The sequence below is a fragment of the Solea senegalensis genome, linkage group LG3 (genome assembly GCF_019176455.1).
Source record: "Solea senegalensis isolate Sse05_10M linkage group LG3, IFAPA_SoseM_1, whole genome shotgun sequence".
NCBI lineage: Eukaryota > Metazoa > Chordata > Actinopteri > Pleuronectiformes > Soleidae > Solea > Solea senegalensis.
In genome coordinates, this window is record NC_058023.1 from 1,969,340 (window position 1) to 1,995,941 (window position 26,602).

General features: G+C 41.5%; 1 protein-coding gene across 1 annotated transcript in view; it reads right to left on the minus strand.

The window, feature by feature from the left end:
* Window positions 1–18,233, minus strand: part of trpc5a (transient receptor potential cation channel, subfamily C, member 5a) — a 43,821-nt gene extending 25,588 nt beyond the window's left edge. The window contains exon 1 of the mRNA XM_044021057.1: window positions 18,053–18,233. The gene's annotated coding sequence lies outside the window, so the exon portion shown is untranslated. The remainder of the gene's footprint in view (window positions 1–18,052) is intronic.
* Window positions 18,234–26,602: the final 8,369 nt, after the last annotated feature.

The following is a 26,602-nucleotide window of genomic DNA, read 5'->3' on the forward strand; positions in this document are numbered from 1 at the left end:
AGAAACACAGTAAAGTGCGGAGCATGCCAAAAAGACTGGGGTTTGGTCTCGACTCAGTCCCTGATCTTGGTCTTGACTTGGTCCCAAAAAGTTCTGGCTTTGGTCTTGACTTGGTTCCTATGAGTCCTGGCTTTGGTCTTGACTTGGTTCCTAAAAGTCCTGGCTTTGGCTTTTACTTGGTCTGTAAAGTTTTCCCTAAAAACATTGGTTTGATCTTGACTTGGTCCCTAAAGGTTCTGGCTTTGGTCCTGTCTCAGAAAGTACCGGTCTTGATTCTTTCCCTAAAAGGCTGTATCTCGATGTTGACAGTCACCAAAATCCTTAGCTTTGGTCTTGACTTGATCCACAAAAGTCTTGGTCTGGACTCCATCTCAGACCATAAATGTCTTGGGTCATGCATGAGTCTTGATCTTGTCTTGATCTCCATCCACACTAAAACCTTTGGCCTTGGTCTTGACTCGGTCTCAGTCCCATTTAAGTCTTGGTCTATACAAACTGTGAAGCCTTTAAAAGTCTTGGTCTTGGGTACATTTTGGTCTTGTTAGTATGACTTGATGCCTAAAACTTGGTCTTGGTCTCAGTCCCTTAAAGACTTGATCTTGTCCTAAACCTTTTGGCCTTGGCCTTGATTTGGTGTCAGTCCCTTTTAATTCTTGGTCTTGGTCTTTACAAACTGTGAAGTCTTTTAAGTCTTGGTCTTGGGTACATGTTGGTCTTGTTGTTGTGATCTTCACTTGATCCCCAAAAGACTAGGTCTCGATCCCATGATCCCTAAAACTCTTGGCCTTTGACTTGGTCCCCTGATCATCCTTGAACCTGCCGTCGCACCTCGTGTTTATCAAGTTCATTCAAGTCAACAATGAAACCACTTCCACTGAGGAGGAGGAGGAGGAGGAGGAAACACGAGGCTTAACAGTGAATCAATGGAGAGGATTTACGACACTCGCAGCAGCTGCTGAAGACTTTGACGAACTCTGGGCCCGGAGAGAATTAACAACCTGCGACTTCCTGCCAAGATCCCGTCACATCTAAACCCAGGACAGATTACACAGCTCAGCAGCAGCAGAGGAGCAAACACTCACCACTCCCAGGAATCAATTTACCTCCATATTTTTTATTTAAAAAAACAAACAAACAAAAAAACACCTTCCCGGAAAACTCTTAAAATAACGAGTAGGATTCAGCGAAATTGTCGCGTAGACGTTAAATTTAAAGCAGAAGGACTTAAGTATTTACTGTAGAGCAGCAGGAAAACGTGGCATAAGCAGAAAATCTCATTGTCTTCAGCGACTCAGCAATAAAACTCAAACTCTAATGAGAGAAAACGCTGTGAGGAGAAGTTCAGAGCCAAGATTTCTATTGTACGTGGGTGTCTCTCTCTCTCTCTCTCTCTCTCTCTCTCCCCATCTTCCACTTGTCATGAGCAGCTGCCGCTGCAGTGACCATTAGGTTCCTCCTCAGTCTCAATAACTCAAACACACAGCAGCCAGAAATAAAAAAGAAAGGGAGGGAGGGAGGGAGCGAGGGCGACCTTTCGTAAAAACGACCTCCGGACATGAGACGTCTAATTCAATGACTCGTCGTTAAAATCATGTTTGATTCACACGCTCGGAATAAATGTAATAAACTGTCCAGCAAGTCATTTTTTAATCGCAGTCTTTAAAGTGGAAAAACATGAGTCATATTTTTATCTATCGCACGTTACATGCTACGTGGTTTTGGCTAAAGTGTGAGAAATGGTTGTACAAACCTGTTCTTTATGTCGTAGGAAAAGTTATCATTGAGGTAGCATTAATGCTAATGTTAGCATTTGTGCTGTGTTATTGCTGTGTTTACGTTGCATTTAGTCAAGAGCTGTTTCTGCTAGCATAAATGTTTGTACGTTTGTGCTAATGTATTTGTGTTAGCATTAGGTCACATGAGTTTTCAGTGTCAACATTAGCATGTAGTCAGTTTCAATGTTTCTAGCATCAAAGTTTTGCTTACATTATATAGGTTGTTTAGCATTACTTGTTAGCATTAGTATTAGTAATAATGTAATTCAGCGTTAGCATTGGGTTTGTGTTAGTGTTGGTTCATTTAGCTACGGTGTACTTTTTTTTTAGCATTAAAGCTAGTGTTAGCGTGAGGGTTGAGAGTTTTCGTCCTAACATTACAGGTGGCTTAGCATTGTTCAGCATTAGCATATAATATTGTTAGCATTAAAGTTTAAAATGTAACATTATTATTAGCTGTATTCTTAGCCTGTGTTATCCTCTGTTAGCATTATTAGTGAGCGAGTTAACATTTGTTTTAGTGCTAGAGTTGTGTTGGCTCTAAATGTGTGGGTGTTAGTTTGTGTTATGCTAGCATGTACTTAGCATTAGAATTAATGTTAGCACTAGTATCATGTTTACATTAGCTGTAGCACTACAGCTGTATTAGCACTTTTTTTCATTATATTAATTATATTATCTTTAATAACTTATATTAACAAGCATTTTCCAGCTGCTTGATAGCGCCACCTTTTGTCCATACTTAAAGTTAAGAAATAATCAGCTCATTCAAGAGGAAACATCTTAAAAACAGAGGAAGGAGGCGTTAAAAAAAAAAAAAGGAGGTGATGGATGGAGAGAGGAGACGTAAAGGAGGAGGTGGATCTTTCATGGCTGACCTCGATCATGTTCAGGAGCGATAACCTGAGAAGACAAACCCGCGGCTCTGCTCGCGCTGCGTTCGAGGACCTCGCTGCTAAGGCTTTGATGAAAAAGGGGCAAAGGCAGAATCTTAATTAGAATCTTAATTAGTCTCCAAACAACCTCGACACTGAAATGTTGACCCGCGGAGTCCGAACGTGTCTCTGAACGTGGCTTTGATGCCGGAGGGAGCAGGATATGGAATGCGGCCGGGCAGAGATTCTCCCTCCGTCTGATGGGAGGTTTGGAAAACGAGCTGAACGCGTGAAACTGTTCACGTTCTCTCCCACAACAAACCTGGACACAGGAGCTGCTGGTCCACTGCTGCCTCGTGTGGTCACTTTGTGTCACTGAGCTAAATCTGAACCAATGCTGAAGTGACAAAATAAGACATTTAAACTTAGTGATGGAGGCAGCGGATTTTGGTGTGGGAGAGTGAGTGCTTTACAAATGCCAGTTTCAGTTTGTGAGATAAAGTGAGTGTTATCTCACAGTGAGATAAAGACGTGATAAAACGTCGTAGACTTAAACTGACGTAGATTTTTATCACATGACTTTTTGCTTAATTGGCTTAAATCAGTTTTTTCCCTCGTTAGGGAAAAACTTTCTTTAACCTGGTTTTTCCTGCACACTTAAATCACAAAGAAGAAGAAGGAGAGGAAGAGGAGGAAGAAGAGAGAAACTGTGGATGATAAAAAAGTGTTGGCAGACATAACTTTGTTGTGTAACGCTCTAAATATAGAAGCAGAAGGAATTCGATGTTCACAGAGACGAGACCAGTGAAAATATCTCAACCTCAACTCTACCTCATTAAATCCTGAGGGATTTTTACTGATCTAATCCCTGCGCTCCTCTTTCTCCCTCTAATCCCACTTTTCTTTCATTGTGAATTTAAAATTTTCTCCCTCTTTTATTGCTCTTTTTTTCAACCCGTCATATCTTCACTCATTCATCCTTCACATCACCTCTCTCTCGCTCCCTTCCTTCCTGTCCTCCATCCTGCCATCTGTTATCCATCTGTCATCCATCACCCTCTCGTTCTTCTTCTTCACCTTCTCGTCCCTCATGTGTCTGTCATCCTCTCGTCTCTCGCTCTGCTGTCACGCTGATTAAATTAGCCAGATTTTGAGCAGAGGTCGCAGATGTCGCTACATTTTATCAATAATAATAATAATAATAATAATAATAATAAACGTCTCAGAGACGAGTCCTCGCTCTGTGGTAGAAGATCACGTTTGAAGAGTGGAGAACACAGAGATCTTCTCTGTGAAGGTCAGGAACATTGTGAACATTTTAAAGTTGAAATGAAATCTCCACGTTGAAGAACGTTGAACCAAGTCGTAGAAAATACTTTCTTATTTTTTTTCTAAACTTTTGGATAAAAGTAAAAATTCTGAATTCTGTAATAAATAATGTCGTCTTTGAGCTGAACACTCACCAGCGTTTGAACCACGTCTCTGCGTTAATGTGTGTGGAATTGATCAGGTTTTAAAATAAGTTTTCCACTCATTTTAATGGGGAAAAATCCACAAAACAACGTAGAATATTTTGGAAATTATGAAACATTTCATTTGGAAAAAGTATTAAAAGTATGTGGAACTAGTAAAACACTGAATATTTACGTTTTTGAAGTTTTCGACTCATTTTATTGGTTGAATATTTCAGAAATCAAAAAATATTTCAAAATAGTAAATGGACAAAATGGAGTTGAACATTTTTGACTTTGAATAAAGTTTTTACGTTAAAGTGCGTGGAGTGAGTGAGACACTGAATATTTGAGTTTTAAATTAGTTTTTTTTTTTAAACGTACAAAATAACGTTGAATATTTAGTAAATGATGAAATAATATAATATACTGTATATATTCTGGTGACGTCATGTCTATAACCTTATTGCGGAGATTATTTGTATATATGCTACATTTTTACCTGAGTTAACAAACAAATAAAGACGAAGAAGAAGAAGAAGGAGACAAAATGGCCGCCGCCGAGATTTCACTCAAACAACGACAACAACGATCGAAGACCAACGACGTCCTCCACTCCTCCTTCCCTTGTGCCCTGCTTCCTTCCCTGCGTCCTTTCCTATAATTTAGTCACTGGTAATTATACAATGAACTATAATTGAATTTGTTGTGCTACATCAGTCTTCTTAATTGGTCTGTGTGTGTGTGTGTGTAATCAGTGATGGAGTGTGTGCACTGACGTGGATCACTGGACGTGACATTAAACACACACACACACACACAGGGAATGATCCTCAGTGGTGATAAATGGGGTTATTATCACATCACCTCTGAGTGGAGTGTAAAGAAGTGAGGAAACAGTAACACCTTAGGATTCTTAACACACTCACTGTGTGTGTGTGTGTGCGTGTGTGTGTGTGTGTGCGTGTGTGTGTGTGTGTGAGAAAGCGACAGAGAGAGAAAAGGAAACAGAAGGAAAACAAAGCCTCTGTGTACAAGTGTTTGCTTCTGTTTCCCTGATATGAACACACACACACACACACACACACACACACACACACACACACACACACACACACACACACACACACACACACACGCACACACACACACACACACACACACACACCACACACACACGTCTCTCCTGTGATGCTTCGTCATGACAGGAGGAGGCAGAGCGATCGCCATGGAAACAATACGAGGACAGAAACAGCGAGTGTGTGTGTGTGTGTGTCTTTAACTCAGCAGCTACACGAGAGTGTTTGTTTTTGGAGCCTCTGAGCAAGGCACCTGCTCTCATCTATGTCAGTGAATCCAGTGGTAGAACGCTACATTTCTCCCGCGTGCGACAAAATTACCATCACAACAAAGTGAGTGAGAAAGAGGAGGAAGACGATCACACGTCCCGCTTCAGCGTCCACAGACTCTCGTCCCGTTACAATCAATAGAAGGACAACCCTGCTGCGTCATTATTATATTATATGAATCATGTTTGTTTGTCTGAGGCTCATCTCCACGTCTTTATCGCACTGTGAGACAGACTTTTCCAACAGGAAAGTGAAGCTTGTAAAGCACTCACTCTCCCACACCAAAGCCCATAGAGAAAATCAGTGATTTTAGCTCACGGTGTTTGGTGCGGGAGAGTGAGTGACTTTACAAACTTCACACCTCACATTGTTTATATGACTGTATATTAATAATGTTTACACACCAGTGCGAGGTCGACATGTCGCACACACACAAACACACACACACAGGACACTAATTAGAGTCTTCTGTACATAACCTGTGTGTGTGTGTGTGTGTGTGTGTGTGGCTAATTAGTCACAAAGACAGCAGGCAGACGTCAGACAGTTTCCTTTGATCTGACACACACACACACACACACACACACACACACACACACACACACACAGTATTAAAGCGTCCACATTGAGTTATTGTGCGTGTGTGTGCGTGTGTGTGCGTGAGACCTTAAGAGTCAAAGAAAGTGAATGAGACAGAGGAACGCGACGTCACAACCTTTATTTTAGCGGTTAAAGTGTAACTAAACGCCGTCTTCTGACTCCGCCCACTGTCTTATTTTGAAAATATGCTGGGGGCGTGGCCTGCTAACAAAGTTCCCTCCGAGCGATAAAGAGAAAAACGACGTGGGGTTGTTACTGTTTTTAAAAAAGGGGGCGGGGTCTGGAACAACAAAGTCTTGCCGTGATTGGAAAAAAAATGTGACATGTTTGACCAGAGAGGGCGCTAGACTTATGACAACATGAATCATTTACATAAACACCTGAAATAAAGTGGTTTAAAAGCTTAGCTCCACTTTAATGAAGTGGGTTTTTTGTTTTTATTAAATTAAATAAATTAAATTGAACTTCCTCTCTTCTTTTTTTCCCTCCTCCCTTTTAAAATGAAAACATATTTCCTCTCCGTCCATTAAGTCTGGCAGAAAAAATCTAATTACGATTGAAAAAAAAAAGAAAAAAAGCCACAGAGCGAAGACGGCGGGACGGAAGAGAGCGACGTCCTTTGACCGCGTACATGACTCCATGAACATGAACAAATGAAATCAATAAAAAGACATTTTTAAAGCTTAAATCTAAAATAGATGAGGTTTGGAGACAGACCGAGCAGAGACGTCCAGGACAATGAGAGTGAATGTGTCTGCGCTCGTCTTTGCCTCACAGAGTCTAAATATTCATGGGTGAAGAAGAAGAAGAAGAAAAGAGCGAGATACATGTGTGAGTGACAGCAGACGAGGAGACGATGACTCATTTAACCGTTTACTCGTCAAAGACGAGAGACGGGAAGACGGAGGAAGACACTTCCATTCTAGAATCAGGGAAATTGTAAAAGAAAATAGTCAAAATGTCAAGAATAAACATTGAAGAAGCTCCAAAAGCTCTTCTCCTAAACTCTCATCACACCGGCAGCCATTTTGGGACTAAATGTTGTGTTTTGCGCCATCATTTTTCCATTTTATCCAAAGCGACTTACGATGGAAGTGAGTACAAACAGCCAGGGGTGGAATTGAACTTGCGACCATTGCGACTATGATGTCTTTCGCAAACAGGGTAGCGGTCTGAACCACTGAGCCACTCCACAATTTGCATTGCTTGGTGTGATTGACACAAAATTAGTAATTAAGTTTGAACATCAGTTTATATTACAGTATATATATTACAGTATATATAACATCAGTTTAAGTCTATGACATCTTAAGAACATGTTCCACGTCTTTATCTCACTGTTAGACTGACTTTTCCAACAGGAAACTCACGTTTGTAAAAACACTCACTCTCCCACACCAAACCCCATAGAGAAAACCAGTGATTTTAACATCACAGCACACAGAAAGTTGTTGATCCACTGCTGCCTCCATCACTAAGTTCAAATGTCTTATTTGTGTGAATTCGGCATAAGAAATCCTTTGTTCAGATTTTCCTCAGTGACACAAAGTGACCACACGAGGCAGCAGTAGACCAGCAGCTCCTGTGTCCCTGTGCGCTTAAATTGCTGATTTTCTCTATGGGGTTTGGTGTGGGAGAGTGAGTGGTTTACAGACGTGCGTTTCCTGTTGGAAAAGTAGGTCTGACATCTTGTGATGGAGAAACTGAAGAGGAGCAGAAGTCTCGCTCTCTGTCAGATCACTTTATAAATAAAGGTTATTACATATTTGACAAATACACAACACTGTCCTTCCTGACACACACACACACACACCTGGAAAACCAAAACACTGCTGATGTCAACAGAGAGAGAGAGAGTCATGAGCCGCTAACTACCCTGGTTGTCATGGTTACCAACATGAAGAGTCATACAGCGCAGCGCCATCTGGAGACAGTGTGTCAGAGTTCTCACACACACACACTGTAGAGAGACTCTGTGTGTGTGTGTGTGTGTGTGTGTTAATATTCAAACACGCCGTAAGAATGACAAACTCTCTCTCTCTGGTCATGTGATCCAATCAGAGCTAATGTGTTGCCGTAACGACCTCAGAGCGTCGTCAATCAGTCAGACAGAAACACTAAAGACGCTGTGGATGATCCTTCCCCGAGGGGGGCGGAGACACACACGCACGCACGCACACACACGCGCACACACAAATTCCTTAGCATCTCCATTTCCTCGTCTTGTGCTCCATCACTGTACTCTGCAGCACATCAATATGTGTGTGTGTGTGTCTGTATAGATTTCAGATGTTGCGTTCAGGGTCTCGTCCTCGTCGTCTTTAACAACCAGAGTCAGAATCAAAGCAGAGCCACGTTAGCAGCTAGCAGTTAGCTATTAGCAGTTAGCGATGTTAACTGCGTCTGTGATCTATGATTATTTTGGTCACGTCAGAAACAGAAGCAGGAACAAATATCTGCGTCGTCATGTTCATATAAAGTGTGGACTCCACATGTTAAAGCCCAGTCGCCCCCTGGTGGCTGTTCCGTATATTTGCCACTCCCACATCTGTGTCCTCTGGAGGAACCAGAAGATTACGTCTGTTCTTCTTTTTTTTCTGAGAGTGAGGCCAGACTGGAAAATCAAGATATTTAAATCACACACGGCTGTGAAATCATTTCATTTTTCAGAAATCTCGTCTCAGACTCGAGCGACACGGTTGCACATTAACATGGCAGCTGCAGGGCGTGCACGTGTGCGTGTGTGTGTGTGCGTGTGTGTGCGTGTGTGTGTGTGTGGTGCAGCAGATGAATCCCGGGCTGGTGACAGATCATATTTATTCAGGCCTCAGGGGGAACATTTAAAGGAGAACAAAAGGTCAGGCAATCTCTTTTTATCCTCTCACAGAAAGGAAAGAGTCGCGCGCGACGCCATCAGCTGATTAAATCAGGAACGAACGTAAACGAGCCACGAGCTCCAAGAAAATCAAGAATCAAGAAAACAAACAAACAAACAAACAAACCAACGTAACAACAGTCTGCGGAGTTAGCTCTGCAGTCAAACACATAAATAACATGATATTAAAAATGTGATTATATGTTTTGTGTGAACAGGTCTCTGATTTTGAAATAAAATGAAGCGTGTGTGTGTGTGTGTGTGTGTGTGCAGGCTGTGATTGCACTGTATTGATATTTCAGCTTGTTCACCATTGCTGCTCCATCTCCAGACCATAAACATGTCTGTGCTGGTTTTTACTGCTTTGTCAGTCCATACATTGATCCACACACACACACACACACACAAACACACACACACACACAATGTTTCTGTGTTGCTTTGTGTGTGTTGTTACTTTTCTACACTTTATTTACATATTTATATTTTCTGTTTACATGTATTTTTATCTACGTTTAAGTTAGTTTAAAAGTCAGTCGCTAAAACAGAAAGCTACAGCGTCTGTCTGCTAAAAATCTAGCTAAAAAAAACCCCCACTGCTACATCATCTATCAGTGTGTGAAGAGGTTAGCGAAACTTTGCTAAAAACAATAACATTGCTACAGCATACAGCATCTTTTTATCTACAAGTTAGCTAAAAATGTAGCTAAAAATAGCATCCATCCATCCATCAGTCTGTGTAGAGGCTAGCAAAACTTAGCTCAAATCTAGCCAAGAAAATCTATCTAGAAGTTAGCATAAAATTAGCTACATTTTAGCTAAACGATCAATACGGCATCTTTTTAACTAGAAGCTAGTTAAATATGCTAAAAAGTTAACATGAAGTTAGCTCACAATTAGCTTTTGTATCTAAATCTTATATTTGATGTCATTTAAATCTCAGCCTCTATTTATTTATCAACATTATTACATGATTTTACTGTTTTCTCATTTGTTTATATATTGATTGATTGATTAAATATTGATTATTTCAATAATAGTGTGTGTAAATTGCAGAAATTGTTCTGGATTTAATTACCATTAAAAACAACTTAACCCAAGCGTAAAATGACTCATTTAACATTAAAATGACGTTTATTTTCTTTTATCAGCCGAGACACTTCATTCGTTCATTCATTCACTGAAAGTACGTGGCTTTTTAAATCATCGCGCGTTTTATCACCTGAAATATTTAAAGCTTTCACGTTCATTTTTGATTCCAAACAAATGAGGGAACAGTAACTCATGCAAGGCCGAGCGGCGTAAACCTACGAATGCAGTTCTTATTACATTTCATTCCACGCTCGTAACTCAAGAAGACTGATGATGATGATGAAGCTACGGCTCATTAAAGCTGGCGTACGCGACATTCATTTATTTATGGCTATTGATCAATAATTCTATAATAATCTTTCATTATGATTTAAATACTTTTACTGAGTCTTTAACCAATAAGAGGTGAGTTCAGACTATTTCATCACTGTTAACAACTGCTGACAAAACTTACTTAAATACATCTGAATAAAGGATTTCAAATGCCGAATTGACAAAAATAAGACATTTGAAGTTAGTGATGGAGGCAGCAGTGGATCAACAACTCCTGTGTGCTGTGATGTTAAAATCACTGATTTTCTCTATGGGCTTTGGTGTGGGAGAGTGAGTGGTTTTACAAACTTCAGTTTCTCACAGTGAGATAAAGACGTGAAACATGTTCTTAATATAGTGTAGACTGAATCTCACCATCAGGGGGCGCGAGTGACTTGAGGACATTTAATTCATCGCTGCGTGTTACGCTCACATTCATATTTTACACAAACACACACTCGATATTCATTATTTCATGACTCCTCACACACACACACACACACACACAGAGGCAAAAAGGTGACTTTAGCTGTCGCTCATGTTTATTAGGGACGTCTGTCAGGAGGCGGAGCTTATATCCACACTGCTGCTGATGTTTTTAAAGAGAGGGGGTAAATGTGAAGCGACGGACGCTGTGGATCAGCGGTGAGTGTGGAACAGCAGGCGTCCTGACAGGACAGCAGGACAGCAGGACAGCAGGACAGCGCGTTAGCGCCGCCACCACTGCTGCTTTTCATCCGAGTCATTGATGCGACAGACGCGTTCACACGTTCACAGGAACTCAACAGGAACGTCAAAGACGAGACAGACCTGAGAAGACGTCTTATTAATCACCGTCTTCTAATTAAAGATGCGCTACGTAACATTTCTGCACTGAAATACACAACATCAATGAGACTTACACAAGCTGCAACTTCAACTTCAAACGCTCTTCACATGCATAGAAATGTGTTTTATTTTAGTCGCCGTTCGATGACATCATCTTTACCGCCGTATTGTGTGTATTTATTTATTAATTGTTCGCATTTTCTCGTTCTGCAACATGATCAAACTAGGTCGTCATTCTCGTTATTAGTTTTCAGTTCAGAGACACGGAGTTAAATAAATGACATAAATAAAAATGTAATTTAATCTAAAAAATGTGTCTCTGATGTCAAACATTGAATTTATTTAATTCAAAATGTAATAAAGTAAATTTACACTTAATTTACTCTGTGACAAAAATTGTACACCGTCCCGTAGCTAGCATACATAACTGTTTTGGAGTTGTTATTTTTATGTAGATATGCTGACGAAACAGTATGGACGAGGACAATCTCATTGCGATTTTTTCTGGTGGCTAGAGCAATTGCGATTTAATGTGCGAAAAAACTCGGTTTAAAAACAGCATTAAAACATTGCGACAAGGATTAAAATGTTACGACATGAAAATAAATGAGACAAATTGAACTGCAGCATTTCCGTAAAAAAATGCGAGTTTTGCGATGAATCGTCGTTAAAAGCTCTGGAGGAGCTTAGTTTTTTTTCTTAATGACTTTATCGCGACGAGTCTGCGAACGATCAGTAACGTCAGCGATTCGTTTCTGCTGATGCTCGTTGGTATATTTAACGTTAAGAAATACATTTCAGAATAAAAGACTGCTCTCCTCTTCATCGCTGCTCCTCCTCCTCTCCTTCCTCTCAGGAGTTCATTGATTATTTTAAATTCAGTTTGAGTTTGTTTGTTTTTTATACCGCCGTGTTCCTGAATCCTATTACCGCTGCTCCCACAACAGCCGCTCGCTCCTCGGGGATCAATAAAGTTTCATTCAATCTAATCAAAGTTGAGATGCTGTTGTGGCCTTTGTCAGCGAGCGGCGGCCGCTTTAACGACTCGACAGATGTCGGAGCGGACAGGGATTCAGACGAGGACTCGGATCCACATCAGTGTTAACGCAAAATAATAAAGAAGTAACTAAAATGTCCTTGATTTTTGTTAAGTTTCCAGCCGTTTGGACATCGTTTCGGAAAAAGTTAGCGGTTCGCAAAGAGGTGGTTGTGCTCCCCCTGGTGGAGTATGGAGTTATGACAAAACACAAAAGAGGGACGAGAATTTGGATTGGACATGTCACAGAATCACTGTTTTAAATCTAAGCTTTGACTTCATTCCTGTTCGTTCTCGTCGCCGTCTTCTCACGCACTCTTATTGTGAAATACGACTCTCTTCCTGTCTGGGCTGACTTCATCTGTGCACTTTCATACATATCGTGACACTTATTTGCTGTTTCTCTCGCACTAACGGAGCTGTAATATCGATTAACACCGCACTCAGCCCTCTGCCACAGTTTCAGGTGAACGGTTGAATTATTCCGTATTTGGCCTCGACACAGAAACCTCCGACTGGATGTTTGCGACAGAAAACACTCACATGTGCTGCTGCTCTTCTTTCAGCTCCGCTCGCTGTGAATGAGCGGGGTCTCGTTCAAGGACACTCTGTGTGTGGCTTTCACAAAAAGAACTCGAGTGATTTCCTCAGACACACAAACGTGCGGTTGGTTTCAGGTGAAGTTAACAAGGTTTTTTTTTTTTTTTTCTGGGTTGCATTAAAACCAGGAACGTGTTCAGATCTGGTATCAACCTCTGTTTGTCTTATAACGGCACCTCCTGTTGCTGAGAACCAGCTTTGAACATGGAGGCTGCCAATTTGTAAAGTCTGTAAAGCACTCACTCTCCCACACCAAAGCCCATAGAGAAAATCAATGATTTTAACATCACAGCACACAGGAGTTGTTGATCCACTGCTGCCTCCATCACTAAGTTCAAATGTCTTATTTTATGAGTTCGGCATTTGAAATACTTTGTTCAGATTTTCCTCAGTGACACAAAGTGACCACACGAGGCAGCAGTAGACCAGCAGCTCCTGTGTCCCTGTGACCTAAAATCACTGATTTTCTCTATAGGGTTTGGTGTGGGAGCTGAAAAACAGATTTTAGCCACTTAAATCAACATCAGCTTAAGTGTTAAAAGATATTTTAAGAACAGACTTAAGTTTGTACAACCGCTTACTCTCCCACACCAACACACCATAGAGAAAACGAGTGATTTTAGCTTCTGGTCTGCTGCTGCCTCGTGTGGTCACTTTGTGCCACTGAGGTGAATCAAAACAATGGATTACGAGTGCCGAATTAACTAAAATAAGACATTTGAAGAGCGAGAGAAACATCACCACATTCAGGTGATTAAGATTGTGTAAAAAAAACAAGTGTAAACAACAATGAGTCCAGTGTAAACAACAATGAGTCCAGCCCCACCTCTGAACACACATCACACACACACACACACACACTCAGTGTTAATTTTTAATCCTATTTGCAGCTGTGGTCGTCAGGAGCAGCAGAGAGAGAGAGATTTACAGCGAGAGATGGGAAATGATGTACACACACACACACACACACACACACACACACACACACACACACACACACACACACGTCTTCAGAATTGTCCATGTATTATTCAAGCGTCCACTCGTTCAGCAGCAGAGACAGTCAGAAAACACCCACGGTCCTTAAACGCCTCGTTTGTATCCCGATGGTTCGTCGTTCCGGTTCCAGTCGTAGTCAGAATTTAGCAGGAATTTCAGCGAGGCCCGAACGGGACGTTTGAACGTGGAAAGCTGGATTTCCAAACTTGGAAAAGTGGCAGCGACCTCACAAACCCCGACAGTAAATCAGTGGCACACACAGAAGTGTTTAATGTTGATCTGTCAAACATGTTTCTGCAAATTTACACAGAGAAGAAGAACGAGGAGGCGGAGGAGGAGGAGGAGACGACAAAGAGGAAGAAAAGAGAGGAGGATTCTGAGAGGACGATGTGATCCACAGGGACAAAAATTAAAACCAGGTTAAATATGGACTCAGAGAGCGAGAGAGAGAGTGACCTGCGTGACCTGTATTTAACCCACTGATCCACCGGGGGAGCTGTTCACGTGTTTATGCTGCCGTTTGTCGCAGAATAAACAAACTAACTCAAGATTAAACACTTTATTAACTCAGCGGTGTCTGCCTTCACCGTTCCATTTCAATGGAATCTTTCGTAAATTTTTCTTTGCCACCGTTTCTCAAAAACTCCGGATAAGTCCGGGCTCAGTCGAACCCGACAAAGGTCAGCGACGTTCATTCAGAACTGTGACGCGTTCTCATGGGATTTGGGAGAAAAAGATGACGACAAAGACGAATCTGGTTTGGACGGAATGAAAAACTAAAATGACGATGGATAATGTAAAAGATATGAACACATGAACACATGAACGCGGCGAGAGAAAATAGTCCCAGAGAAAAAGAGCTGCCTCACGTCACTGCCGCATTTTAATGATGTCACCGGACTCACTGATTGATCTGACTATTAGCAGGAGTGTGTGTGTGTGTGTGTGTGTGTGTGTGTGTGTGTGTGTGCGCGTGTCTGAGGCGGCGAGTGGAGAGAGAGAGAGCAGTTCTACTGCAGCCTCTAACTACTGTATACATCACTGTTAATCAAGATTATACTGAGAAAATGAAAGAGTGTGTGTGTGAGAGAGAGAGAGAGAGAGAGCGAGAGAGAGAGAGAGAGAGAGAGAGAGAGAGAGAGCCTGCAATCATTTGCTTTTCAATTGCCTCCTAAGAGGAGCGCAGAGGAAGGAAATAAGGAGAAGCAGGAGAGACGAAGGGAAGGTAAATTGAAGTGTAAAGGAGAACATGACAGGAGAGGAAACAAGGGAAGAAGGAGAGACGAGTAGAGGAGGAGGAAACACAAGGAAATGATGAGGAGAGGAAGGAAATTAAGGGAAGGAGAAAAAAGAGGGAGGAACTAGAGGAAGGAAAGGCCGAGAGGAAAATGCAAAGAAAGAAAAGTGAGGTAAGGAACGATGAAGAGACAAGAAAATGAAAGGAAACTGGAGGACATGACTAAGAGAGATAAAATAAGGAGGAAAGAGAGAGGAGGTGAGGTAAGGAAACGAGGGGGGAGGAGGAGGAGAAACAGGAAAATCGAGCAAACGGAAGATGAGAGATGATGAGAGGGAACAAGAGTGAAGTTGATGAAAAACGTCAAGAATCAACGTCACAGGACGAAGAGCGAGGAGGAGGAGGAGGAAGGAGATGGAGGAGAGGAGGAGAAGAGGGATGAAGAGTCTGTGTTTCACTCTGCTGCACAAAACAATCACAGGACGAGCAACTCGTTCTCCATCTATCTGAAAAGAGTGGAGGAGAGAGAGAGAGAGAGAGAGAGAGAGAGAGAGAGAGAGGCCTGTGACTGTCGCCCACTCAGGTCAGAGCTGAACAACAAAAAAAGAAGAAAAAAGGATTTAAAATTTTCTCCGTGAGGCTTTTTTTTCCCGAAAAATACGTGCTCACTTTATTAGGAACACTGGAACATCATCATCATGTCAGAGTTAAAACACATAGTACTTCCCCAAATTAGAGTGAAAACACATCATACGTCCTAAAATTAGAGTTCAAACACAACGTACATCCTCAAATTAGAGTTCAAACACAACGCACATCCTCAAATTAGAGTTCAAACACAACATACATCCTCAAATTAGAGTTAAAACACATCGTACTTCCTCAAATTAGAGTTCAAACACAACGTACATCCTCAAATTAGAGTTCAAACACATTTCTCTTCCACAAATTAGAGTTAAAACACATCGTACTTCCTCAAATTAGAGTTACCTCCTCAAATTAGAGTTAAAACACATCGTACTTCCTCAAATTAGAGTTCAAACACATCGTACTTCCTCAAATTAGAGTTCAAACACATCATACGTCATCAAATTAGAATTCAAACACACCGTACGTCCTCAACTGAGAGTTAAAACACATCGTACGTCCTCAAATCGGAGTTAAATAAAGTCGTACATCATCTTTTCAGGGTTAAAACGCATGATAAGAGGATGTATGTGGATGTACGATGTGTTTTCACTCTAATACGAGGACGTACGGAGTTAAAACACATGGTACGTCAGATTGAGGCTCCAGCACATTCACACTCACTGCGTTTCAGTGACATAAACCAAATGTAAATGTTTGTTTACATGATGAATCCACAGCAGATGTTCACCAGATGGAGCGAGTCGCTCTGAGGGGACAATGATGAACGACCTATTTTATCATATAAAGATATGAAGATCACGTACACACACACACACACACACGCACACACACACACACGCAGGGCTCCAGGTGCTTCCATGTTTGGTGGAGCAGAGAAGCAGCGACCTCTGAACAACCATGAAGCTCCTGAACGCCAAAGTGAAGTTTGTAAACCACTCACTCTCCCACACCAAACCCCATAGAGGAAATCAGTGATTTTACCGTCACAGCACACAGGAGTTGTTGATCCACTGCTGCCTCCATCACTAAGTTCACATGTCTTATTTGTATGAAATCGGCATTTGAAATTTTTCATTCCGACTTATTTCAGTGACACAATGTGACCACATGAGGCAGCAGCAGCTCCTGTGTCCCCGCAAGCTAAAATCACCGATTTTCTCTATGCTGTGTGGGGAGAGTTCTAAACTCCGATTTTCAGTAGGAAAAGTCTGTCTCACAGTGAGATAAAGACGTGAACATGTGACGTAGATATCGCAGAATTAAACTATCATGGATTATTTTTAGACTCTAAAATCTGTTTTAGTTTGTGTTACTGATGGAAGCAGGTTTTTTCAAATCAAGAGGATGTTTTCAATCCTGTGTGTGTGTGTGTGTGTGTGTTGCAGCTCCAGATTAAATGGGAAACTCGGCAGGTTTTAATATGCAGGGAAAACCCACTGGGCCACGGAGAAGACACACACACACACACACACACACACGCACACACACACACACACACACACACACACACACACACACATTCTGCAGTTCCGTCCATCTCGCTTTTCAGCACACAACCTTCATCTCATGCAAACACACACACACACACACACACACACACACACACACACAAGCAACAGCACCGTCAGAACCACAGTCTCCAGAGTCACAAATCAGACTGTGGAATTGTGGGTAAACACGGGCCGTGTGTATATATGTGTGTGTGTAATTCAGTCAGTTATCTATTATAATAACACACACACACTCACACAGTGTTGTGCAGCTGTTCTTGTTAGGACAGAGGAAACCACATCACTAACCTTCACCATAACCAGTTAACAATGAGTAACCGTAAACTAACACACCAGGCCATCCTAACTTTAACCTCAGAGCCTCACAAATGATGTACTGCCTACAACACACACACACACACACATAAACCACACACACAAACACACACACACACTGAGGTGAAGCACACACACACACACACACACACACACACACACAGATAAACCACACACACACACTGAGGTGAAGCACACACACACACACACACTGAGGTGAAGCACACACACACACACACACACACACACACAGATAAACCACACACACAAACACACACACTGAGGTGAAGCACAGACACACACACACACACACACACACACAGATAAACACACACACACACACACACACACACACAGAATAATGACATATTCTCATTAACCACCAGTCTGCGGAGTTATGACGTCACAACATTAATTAATCAATTAACGTCAGCGCACAGGTGGGAAGTGAGTCCGTGTCCCGGGTTTAATGCGGGTTTGACAGCAACAGAAGCATGAAGAAGAAGAGGATGATGAAGAGGAGCAGAGTGTGTGTGTGTTACTTACCTTTAACTGATTCTCCGTCTCTGTGTTAAGTAAAAATAAAGAATTCAAATTCAATAATCAGCGCAGATCCTTCAGATGATCGGATTATATAGTCCTTTCTCCCGCGAGTCTCGCGCGCACCTCACGTGCGGCGGCTTCTCTGTCTTTTTTTCCTCTGCGTGTATGTCTCCGTCTGTCTGTCGGTCTGTCTCTCTCCTTTCTCTCGCGGGATTTTCTTCCTCCCTCTCTCCCTCTTCTTCTTCTTCTTCTCTCTCTCCACCTCACGCCCTGTTCTTCAGCTCGTCCTCCTCTTCCTCGCGCCACCTGCACGGGGACGCAGCGGCTCGCGGCGGCGCTTCAGCTCGCGGTGCTGCGGACGCGGCTCCTCCGCGCGGCGCATCTTGGTGTGCGCACCGCTGCTGCGGAAAGAGAGGAGAAGATGAATGAGGAGGAGGAGGAGGAGGTGCGTGTGTGTGTGTGTGTGTGTGTGTAGCTACAGGTGATGATGAACACACACTGTTCACGTGAAACAAACAGGTAAATAACAACAAGTTGCAGGAAACATCTGAGCTTGATGTGGATTCTTCTGGATCCTGGAGACACTGCAGACACACACACACACACACTGCATTGACTTCCAACAAAACCATAACCAGGTAATGACTAACACTAACCTTAACCATAACTACAGTTCAAATCTTAGTCCCGTTCTGTGTCATTAGGACCAGATTTCGGTCTCCATGGGGACTACCGGTCCTGACAAGGTCAGTGTTTATGACAGAAAGAAAGTCCCCAATGTCCACTCCTTCAATGGGAACCCCATTCTACTTCAAAGGACAACCAAGTAAACCCATTCTACTTTAAAGGGAAACCCACTCCACTTCAAAGGAAAACCCATTCTACGACAAAGGGATACCAATTCTACTTCAAAGCCAACCCATTCTACTTCAAAGCCAACCCATTCTACTTTAAAGGAAACCCATTCTACTTCAAAGGAAACCCATTCTACTTCAAAGGGAAACTCACTGTACTACCACAACCACAATTCAAATCTATAACAGTTAATTACATTGTTGTAAAAGCAACATCATTTTTTTTTGTGTGATGAAATGACATAAAGACACAAATCAGACTCCGTTCACTCGTCCACACTGACTGGCGCTCACACTGTTGGAGCTTCACCAAACCATTCATTTAGTTTACGGCTGCTGTCACTCTGTTCCGTCTCCTTCACCTCTACTGATCCTCACTCACCCATTAATTTATCCCCATCCTCTTTTTTCCCATCATCGCAACCTTGAAAACATTCACCTCCTTTAAACTACTTCAGCTTTTTTTGTGTCATGACGTTTTATGACGTCCTGACACCGTCGACGAGTGTCCTCGCTGGAAACCCACAATCACTCTCTCACACCAAACCCCATAGAGAAATCAGTGATTTTAACATCACAGCACACAGGAGTTGTTGATCCACTGCTGCCTTCATCACTAAGTTCAAATGTCTTATTTGTATGAATTCGCCATTTGAAATTTTTCATTCCGACTTATTTCAGTGACACAAAGTGACCACACGAGGCAGCAGCAGCTCCTGTGTCATCGTATTTCAACTGAATGGTTAATTCAGTTCATTCATTCAGTCATGTTTTTTTTATGAAAGAAACCTTTCCACAGCTGAAAAAGATCCTCATCACATCCCATAATTTATTATTCTTGCGGTAATATTAATACACTGATCTTAAGAAAAGTGTTAAAAGTAAAAGTATTGTTTTATTCATCTATATTATTATATTTGTTGTTGTTAGTCTTGTTTGTGTGTGTGTGTCAGTGGGCGTGGCCTCTTGTTTACCTGCTCCCCCTTCACACCTGAGACTCATCATCAGTCAGTAAAAGAAACCTCAGCTGCTGCATTATAACGATTTAACCTAAGGCTACGAAAAACCAAAGGACTTTTACTTTAAAGTGATGTACGTGTGATATTAACATTCTTTAATGTTGCACCACTAAGATGAAGTTCTATCGTCTTCATTCTCGTTTGAAAAGAACCACGTGTGAGAGCTTCGGTTCCAGCTGTAGTCTGACCGACACGGGGGCATCAGCGTCTTCCCATAATCCCCTCACTGAGCAGCCTCCAGGGGGCGCTCAGAGGATCACAAGCGTGAGATCTTCAGCCGAGAGCAGAGGTTGAAGGACACGTTGTTACGTGAAATACATAAAAAGCTGGTCCCAGGGTGAGCGCAGGAGGATTAGACTCCTCGAGAGCTCGTTCTGTGTGCAAAGAAACACCAAATTGGCAGATTACACATGAAGTCACCTTGACCCGGGCACTCCAGCTCTGGAAGCGGTGACACAGACACAAAAGCTGCGTCTTCTATCTTCTAATCTCTGAAACACACACTCTCAGTGGAGGAGGCTGAGCGAGTTCAGTCTGACCCGGAATCACGAAAAAGAGAAATGACAAAAAGTCAGTGTGATGGTTTATCTACGTGGAGGTGAAGGTAAACCCACAGACACCTGTCAGTGGCAGATAAAACCCGTTGTTGTAGAAACGAAGCGTTCGGGTATGATTTTGTCACGTTCACCCTTAATTCAGTCTGAACATCTAAGAAACACACGAGATCTGTTGTCTATCTAACGGTGAGATGAAGACGTGAACATGTGCTCATAGATGTCGTAGACTCGGGAGGCTCACGCTCACGCTGAGCTGTTCTGTGATTGGTCAAAAGTCTCAAGAGGAGGAGCAAGAGTCGACGATGTAAGCCACTCACTCTCCCACACCAAACCCCACAGAGAAAACCAGTGATTTTAACGTCACCGCACACAGGAAGTTGTTGATCCACAGCTGCCTCCATCACTGAACAGCTTCTTAAGGCGGAAGAAGCTGCTCAGTCAGTGAGAACCTGGTCAACACCGCCCTCTGCTGGTCAAACCGCGTAAACACAGATGTAATAAAGGTTTTAAAAAAAGTGATGAACACGTGTGAAACAGAAACGTCTGCTGTCATTAATATTTGCTTTTATTCATCTTTAAATTCCTCATAGAGTTTGAATTTTAGTCAATCTAACGGACTTGTATATTCACATATTTCTTAAAAAAATAGGGGAACAAAAATGCAAATATAAAATATTAAATGTTAATAATGAGGCTAAAAAACCCCCCAAATCATTCGTCTTTTTTTGTGAATAATAGATTCACACATTCATTCATAGATTCCCAATACAGTTTTACATCATTTATTTTTTGTGAAAGTGATGCAATCTAATAAAATCTTCGTTAGTTTAAGTCTACGATGTTTACGTCTTTATCTCACGTTTGTAAACGTTTGTAAAGCACTCACTCTCCCACACCAAACCCCATAGAGAAAATCAGTGATTTTAGCTCGCGGGGACACAGGAGCTGCTGCTCTACTGCTGCCTCGTGTGGTCACTTTGTGTCACTGAGGTAAATCTGAAGAAAGGATTTTTAAAGCTGAATTTTACAAAATAACACGTTTGAACTTAGTGATGGAGGCAGCAGTGGATCAACAGCTCCTGTGTGCTGTGATGTTAAAATCACTGATTTTCTCTATGGGGTTTGGTGTGGAAGAATAAGACGTTTGCAGAGTGCAGACACAGTGTTCCAGGCACGATACGAGTCAGTCATACAACTTTATGTCTCTGAAAAACAACATTATTGGAATAAAATACAGTTTGAATTTACACTATGTTGAAACAGGAAGTCCCAGTGAGATCAGACATTTATGTCACAAGTGAAAAGTGGCGTAACAAAACGAACATAATGAAAATGACATCATATTCCAACTGAATGGTTCATTCATTCATCTATGTTTTTTTATGAAAGGAACTTTTCCACAGCTGAAAAAGATCCTCATCACATCCCATAATTTATTATTCTCGCGATAATATTAATACACTGATCTTAAGAAAAGTGTTAAAAGTAAAAGTATTGTTTTATTCATCTATATTTTTAAATAAATATTATCCCCTATTTGTTAGTTAGTCTTGTTTGTCATTCAGTGGGCGGGACCTCTTATTTACCTGCTCCCCCTTCACACCTGAGACTCATCATCAGTCAGTAAAAGAAACCTCAGCTGCTGCATTATAACGATTTAACCTTAAAAAACAACAATTTAATCTACTTTATTTTAACATTTCCTGAAAAATAATTACAAAGCGCTAAAGTGACAAAATAGCAATATTTAAAATATCAAAGGTTGTAAAGGTGAGCGATACATCTGTGTTTGTGTCACAGTGACGTTTTAGACGACGAAGCTCTGACACTTCGGGACACAGAGATTTCTATTATTATTATTATTATTATTATTTTTACATTTTCTTATATTTACGTACCAGTGTTTCCCCGTCCTGGTCCTCACAGACGTTGTCCTGCTACAACGCGCACACACACACACACACACACACACACGCACACCTGATTCAAATGACTGTGTAATTATGAGGCTTCTGCAGAGTTTGAATCAGGTGTGTGTGTGTGTGTGTGTGTGTCCGTCCAGGGGCCTGTTTCAGAAAGCAGGTTCAACAAACTCTGAGTTAAAACCTTAACTCTAAGTTGACCAACTCTGAGTTTTGGGTTTCAGAACAGCTGATCAGCATTAGTTCAATCATCTCTGAGAATGTTCACTCTGAGTTAGGTGTGTGTGTGTGTGTTGGGAATGAAAAAAAAAACATCATCAATGGAGCTCTGATACTACGATTCACCATGGCAACAGGTAAACAAAGAGCACAGCCTCCATCCAGCAGAAATATTAACACATGCCAATGACCAGTCAATAAATGAACACTATTACATTTTATACAGTGTAATCCACTCATTCATCATTTAACAGACTTTTATTTCATTAATTTCATTTTGAAATGCTGCAGTTCTATCATTATGTTACATTTGATTTGATATTTATTCAGCTGTAACCTGACGAGACACAAACTGAAGATGAGAGTATGGATCAAACATAGTTTATTTATGGACCTGTAAATATAAAGTCTGGAAAACATTATAAAACATTTTGCTCAACACTATTTCATGACCATATTTCCACGTGTAAATATAAAAGAGTCACTGAAACGCTGTCAAACAGTTACGTTAGGTAAAGAACGTACATTTATCACGACAAACTTTGACTAAAATGTCAAACTACTCAATATCTGTCAATAAAAGCACATTAGACATAAAATAAAGTATAAAATATTCAAAATCTAAGTGTTACTACGGTTGAAAAACAGAACTGCTCCTTTAACCACACACGTTCTGTTTATAAAAAAAAGAAAAAATGAATTTAAGACTAAACTGAAACTCAGCGTCATCAGAGGACCTGCAGCTCCGCCCTGTGGCCACGCTGTGTCACTGCACCCTGTGTCACAGTCCATCACCATCACTGTGAGTGAGATGATGACGACGATGATGATGCTGCCCTGGCAACAGGCAAATGCTACTGTTTGTTGCCATGGTAACTGGTGAACTGGTGAGAGAGCGAAGTGCAAGGGAGGGAAAGACAGACAGACAGACAGGGACAGAGGGACAAAATCCCCTCTCTGGTTATTTCACCATGTTTGTAAACAACAACGACAGCATCTTTAAAAAATAAGAGCAGAAACAGTCTCCAGGCCACAGGTGGCGCTCTACTTTCATTCCACTCAAGTTCACTTTTTGTTTCTTGCTTCATTTCCTGAGTCACGTTTTTGACCTTTGAACTGAGTGAAAGGACAAAAGTTTTTTTCTTTTTTTCTTCTCTCAACCAGCTCTTAAAAATAGTAAATAATATGATATAATATAATATAATATAATATGATATAATATAATATAATATAATATAATATGATATGATATAATATAATATAATATAATATAATATAATATAACATAATATAATATAATATAATTGAATATGATATAATATAATATAATATAATATGATATAATATAATATAATATAATATGATATGATATGATATGATATAATATAATATAATATAATATAATATAATATAATATAATATAATATAACATAATATAATATAATATAATTGAATATGATATAATATAATATAATAACTTTATGCTTTTTATAAAGCACTTTACAAACAACAACAGCAGAAACAAAGTTCTGTACATCAGATATAAATAAATACATATGACCAGTTAGTGTGTGTTTGTATCTGGTCTTCCTTATGTTGTGGGGACCTAAACCTGTTCACACACTCACATGGGGACTTGTCCACTTTATAGGGACAAAAATCAACTCCCTATAAAATAAATTTAACTACATGTTAACATGAAGACGTGTTTTAAAGTTAGGCTGAGGTCAGAGGTCACAGTTAGGTTCGAGAAAGTCTCCAGGGAATTAATGTAATGTCCTCTGAAGTGATGGAAACCAGACTGTGTGTGTGTGAGAGAGAGAGAGCTGTAGACGCTTAATACCTCACTTTTCCTAATGCTTTTCACTCTTAATACCCTGCCTGAGATCTGTCTGGGATTTGGACAGCTGTCAATTAAAATCCCTCGACACAGTCCACTTCTCCTCCTCCTCCATCATCATCATCATCATCATCATCATAGAAAGTGAGCGAGAGAAGAGAGCGACCGACAGCCCTCTTCATCTTTGTCTTGACATGCATGTGTGTGTGTGTGTCGCAGGCTGAGGCTGCTGTTATTATTTTCTCCATCGCTGTAATCCCCCTCTCTCTTCCCCCTGCAGCCTTTGTTGTGTTATTGTACCAGTGTGTGTGTGTGTGTGCAATATCCTCTGAAGGATGCTCTGAACAAGCAGTGATTCTTCTTTGTGTGTCTGCTGAGCCTGAGTTCCCGAGGCAGACACACTGAGGTGGCCACAATGGAGGAGGGGAAGCCCCACTCAGCTGTGTGTGTGTGCGTGCGTGTGTGTGTGTGTGTGTGTGTGTGTGTGTGTGCCGGGCTGCATGTTAAAGCTGGAGGTGTGATTCGTGACCAGCGGAGGCTGATGATTGGACCACAGTTCTTCCAGTCGCTGTTATTTTCCAGTTCAGTGCTCATTCAGCACACACACACACACACTCACTCACTGATCGTTATAACATATAATGCACTGTTATGTATGTGACATATGATATAAACTATATAGTACGTGGTCAATACAGCTGTAAAATATCAATATTTAAGTGTACTTTTAATGTTTGTATACAGATTTTATTGCTTTGTTTGTTTACTTTTTTGATTTATTCTGTTTATAACTTCTATTCTGTGACTGTGCAAGTATAACATGGCAAAAATCTAGAGTCTGGGGCCTCCTGGTGACCTTTGACCCACAAACACACCTGAAATGTGCCCAATGAGAGGTTTGGAAGCAGCCGGTCCTGACAAAGGTGCGTTTCCTGCGAGGCTCAGGACGATGGCGTGATGTTCGACACATGATGAGCCGCCTTCACTGAAGCGGGACCTGAAACGGCCTCAGATCCCAGTGTGTGTGTGTGTGTGTGTGTTTGTGTGCAGAGGCTGAACTCGTCCTCGTCCTCCTACACACGAGCATGTGCTGGAACGCTCGCTGTCAAACCTCGCCCATCACCGTCCTGTCGTTCTTGTACAAACACACGCTCCCTCTCCGTGGCAACGCCGCCCGCCCGCCTGGACCTGCTGGTGTGCGCCCGGGTCCGTCCTCACGGATCCACTCAGCAGCATCTGTGTGAGGAAACTGTGACTTTAAATGAGTGGCACGCATGACGTGGTGTCCTTGATTTTCCTGCTTGCACATGTTGTGTCCTCTCTGTGTGTGTGTGTGTGTGTGTTTTATTACGCAGGCATCTGCTGTCAAGACTTCTTAAACTCATCACAGCGTTCCACGCCGCCGCCCTGAGCCTAAACACACACACACACACACAGGCACGAGTGCACGCAGAGTCAAACACGGTGAGGACACACACACACAGATATGATGATGATGATGATGATGATGATGGGAGGTTGCTGAAGCTCCCTCAGGCGTTGCAGAGTCTGACTCAGGCCTACTGTTCATCTCGCCACGCTGCACATGGCTACACGCTCACCAAACCTGACGTTATTACAGAGCGTTAGCGGTCGCTAACGACGACGTCTTTGGAGGAAAAAGACGCTAATGCCGATAAAAGACACGTTCAGGGGCAAACTGAACCGCTTAAATCCACTTTAACTGCAGTTTAAAAAAGTCAGGCGGCGGAAAACAAGCACTGATGGAAAAGCAAAAACAAAACGAGCCGAGTAGAGCCGAGTCATGCTACAACTGTAAAATGGAAAAGCTTCAAAAGCTGCTAAAAAAAGGGTAGCTACAAAGCTACGCTAACAACAGTCACTAATTACATGTACTGCTACTGCAACAACAGATGCTAATAATGTTACTGATGTTAATGTCTTTAATGGTCTCACTGACAAATTGTAGATTTGCTTCTATTTTTTTTTTACTTACAAATTTTGACACCACAGAGACAAAGCTAACATAACATTTCACAATGATCTAAACTTTTAGATTCTGTCCTGTGTCTTCTGAAGGAAACCGAGACAGAACTTGAACTTGTTTGTTGAGACAGTGTTTTGACGTCCTCCTGTCCTCAC